We start from the raw sequence: 4,052 nt of genomic DNA, 5'->3' as shown, positions 1-4,052 counted from the left end.
AATCAATGTTCTAATTTGCACATCCCCAGAAGTCACTTTGCCTGTTGGACAGTTCCCTATACAATCAGGGAATTGAGGCCTCGCTTTTCACTGGGAAAACACTGGGTTTGGGGTTTTGGGGAGCAGCAAAACACACCCCAATTTAGTCTCTGAATTACTTTATCTGTTCCACAATGCTTCACCTGGATTACCCTTTCTGGCTCTTAGCTACTTAGAGCAAGACAACTGCATCCTGACCTCACTGGCAGCATCTCTCGTGCTGTGCTGTGGCTGCGTGCATGCTGGGCCAAGAATCAGAGGCCAGCCTTGCCACTTCTAAGCCACAGAAGCAAAGTCTAGTCATTTAACTTCTCTGCAGCCTCAGTTTCCAAAATGGTACCACTCCTTGTGAATTTGATGACCTCTGCTTTATGGTACAATGTATACCTTATTTTTGTAAACATTCCATGAGTATTTGAGGAAAATGTATGTTCTCCAATTGTTGGGTTCAATATTCTACATGTGTCCATTAAATCAAGTTTGTGGATCGTGGTGTTGGTCAAATCAATATACTTGCTGATTTTTTTTTCTGTTGGACCTATCAGTTAATGGAACACATGTTAAAATCTCCCACTATGATACTATAATGACGATTAGTTAAGTTCTCCTTATAATTCTGTTGATTTTTGCTTTACAGACAGATGATAGGTGATTGATAGATGATAGATAGATGGATAGAGGTGATAGATGATTTTTTTGGTGCCAATTTTAAATAGTTTTATTTAAAACATTGCATTTTCCACTTTACAATACAGATCTTATAGAGTGCATAGTTATTTCCTTTCCCTGTGCACATACTCCATATTCAAGTATCAAGAATGCCCAGTTATTTAATACAGAGCAGCTCAACTTTTAAACTGCCATGAAATTTGCTACAAATTCAGGTCCTTCCATATTGTGTGAAACAATGCTAAATCTATGCTCACGATTGGCTTAATCAACCTCTTCGATGGTGGGCCCAGAAGAGGCATCACCAGAACGAGGGGCCCTACCATCAGGGAAGCCCCTGGGTATTTCTTCAGGCATGCCTCCTGAACTCTGGTACAGCTTGGTAATAATAGGGTTGTCTACTTTTTCCAGCTTCTTCTGCTGATGTTCAAATTCTTCCTTCTCTGTAGTCTGGTTCTTACCAAGCCAGTTGATGATTTCATTGCACTAGTCAAGAATCTTCTGTTCATCCTGATCATTAATCTTGCCTTGAAGTTTTTCATCTTCGACAGTTGCTTTCATGTTGAATGCATAAGATTCATGTGAGTTCTTCGAAGACACCTTATCCTGCTGCTTCTCTTCTTCAGCTTTGTACTCAACTTCTTGGAGCATGTGCTCAATATCTTCCTTGCTGAGACAACCCTTGTCATTAGTGATGATAATTTTGTTCTCGTTTCCCATGCTCTTATCCACAGCAGAGACATTGAGGATGCCATTAGCATCGATATCAAAAGTAATTTCAATCTGAGGAACACCACTAGGTGCAGGAGGTACGCCTATGAGTTCAAACTTGCCAAGCAGGTTGTTATCCTTGATCATGGCCCACTCACCTTCATAAACCTGAATGAGTACAGCAGACTGGTTAGCAGAGTAGGTAGTGAAGGTCTGTGTCTGCTTGGTAAGAATGGTAGTATTGTGCTTAATGAGGGCAGTCATGATTCCGCCAGCAGTTTCCATGCCAAGGAAAAGAGGAGTAACATTTAACAGCAGCAAATCTTGAACATTTTCAGATTTGTCTCCAGATAGGATGGCTGCCTGGACAGCTGCACCAAAAGCAACAGCCTCATCAGGGTTGATGCTCTTATTCAACTTTTTTTCCATTAAAGAAGTCCTGTAGAAGTTTCTGAATCTTAGAAATATGGGTAGAACCACCCACCAGGACAATATCATGGATCTGGGACTTGTCAAGCTTCGCATCCTACGGGACTTTCTCTACAGGGTCCAGGGTGCCATGGAAAAGGTCAGAATTCAGTTCTTCAAATTGGGCATGGGTGATAAAGGTATAGAAGTCAATTCCTTCATAGAGCAAATCAATCTCAATACTGGCCTGGGTGCTGGAAAAAAGGGTACACTTAGCACGTTCAGAAGCAGTACAGAAGCATTGAACAGCCCTTTTATTCTCACTGACGTCCTTCTTATGCTTGCACTTAAACTCTGCAATAAAATGGTTGACCATTCAGTTGTCAAAGTCTTCTCCATCTAAGTGAGTGTCCCCAGCTGTAGATTTCACTTTGAAAATCCCATCTTCAACTGTGAGAATTGACACATCAAAAGTGCCACCTCCCAAGTCAAAGATCAGCACATTTCTTTGAGCTCCAACCTTTTTGTCTAAGCCATAAGCAATAGCAGCAGAAGTTGGCTCATTGATAATTCTAGGTACATTGAGACCAGCAATAATTCCAGCATCTTTAGTAGCCTGCCACTGAGAGTCATTGAAGTAAGCAGGTACTGTCATGATGGCATTTGTAATGGTCTTCCCAAGGTAGGCTTCTGCAATATCCTTCATCTTTGTCAAAACCATAGACGACACCTCCTCTGGATAGAAACTTTTTGTCTCTCCCTTGTATTCTACTTGACCTTGGGCCTGCCAGCATTATTCACCACCAGGAAGGGCCGATGCTTCGTATCAGACTAGGCAACAGTATCATCAAATCTATGTCCAATCAGGCGTTTGGTATCAGAAGCAGTGTTGGTGGGGTTCATTGCCACTTGATTCTTTGCAGGATCACCTATCAATTGCTCCATATCAGTAAAGGCCACATAACTTGGCGCGGTTCGGTTTCCCTAATCGTTGGCAATTATTTCCACTTCTCTATGCTGGAAGACACCCACACAAGAGTAGGTGGTGCCGAGATCAATGCCAACTGCAGATCCCTTAGACATGGTTGCTTCAGTGTATTTGTGACTTGCAAATAAAGATCCAGACAGCTGCCCCCGTGTTCAATGAGCAATAGATGGTTTTTTATGCTATTTCATCAAATGCATGCAAATCTAGAATCGTTATAGCTTGATAGTAAACCAAGTAATTTATCATTATGAGGTAACATTCATTAATCTAGTAATGCTTTTGGTCTTATAGTTTATTTTAACTAATATTATGGTTATAACTTCATGAACTTTCTTGTCATTATTACATGACTGGTATGTTTACCCATATCCTTACTGTCCTGTTTCTAGTATTATGTTTTAGATGTGCTCTTGTAAACAACATATAATGCAAATTTCTTTCTCTATCCAATAGACAATCAGTGACTTTTAACTGTAGAGTTTAGTTCTAATATATTTATAATTATTTCTACCATCTGATTTGGTGCTTTCTATTTGTCTCATTTTTGTTTGTTCATTTCTATTATCCTCTCCTCTCTTAACCTCTTTTAAATGTCGTGGTGGGGATTTGGGATCTTTTTTTCATTAAAAGAGCATTTTTATCTTTTGTAAAATAGGCATCATAATAGTGTCTAGCACAGGGATTGTTGTAAGGATTAAATGAGATGAAGAAACTCACATAAGATATGTATTCAGTGCCTAGCACATGGTAAGCACTAATAAATGGGAACTATTATTAGAAGTTCTAGCATGCTTTCATCTTTAGGGTTCCCTTGTCTCTTGTGGTTCCGCTTCTGCTGTTCTACTTTCTGCTGACATTGTTCCATTTGTTCTCAGTCCTTTTTTTTTTTTTCATTTCTCCTTTACTGCCATTCAATTTCCTGTTTCCTCTTACCCTTTCATCCCCAGGCCAGCTACGTATGCAAGCTGCCATGGTGAAACCTCTTGGGGAAGAGAGTTAGGGTGGAGGGGCTTGATGGCATAGCAGGGGCAGGAGGAGAGACAGTGGTGCCTTGTCCACTGATTCCCATTCTACAAGGTGACAAAAGTACTGCCCGACACACAGCCAACTCTGCGTGTCACTTTAGGCTGGCTGTGGTGAAATTGGGTATAAAGCCAGAGAAATCACCAGCTAGGATATAGTTTCATTCCTTAGCACCTTCACCTGTAGAGTACAGCCAGATGTTCACTGTCCATTC

At 40.7% G+C, this 4,052-nt stretch overlaps 1 pseudogene; it reads right to left on the bottom strand.

Annotated features, from left to right (window-relative positions):
• Positions 1 to 972: 972 nt before the first annotated feature.
• LOC105305538 lies at positions 973 to 2,970 on the bottom strand (annotated as a pseudogene).
• Between the last annotated feature and the right edge of the window lie 1,082 nt (positions 2,971 to 4,052).

Source organism: Pteropus vampyrus, unplaced genomic scaffold (assembly GCF_000151845.1).
Source record: "Pteropus vampyrus isolate Shadow unplaced genomic scaffold, Pvam_2.0 Scaffold390, whole genome shotgun sequence".
In the NCBI taxonomy this organism is placed as follows: Eukaryota; Metazoa; Chordata; class Mammalia; order Chiroptera; family Pteropodidae; genus Pteropus; species Pteropus vampyrus.
This window is presented reverse-complemented; position numbering and strand designations above follow the sequence as displayed.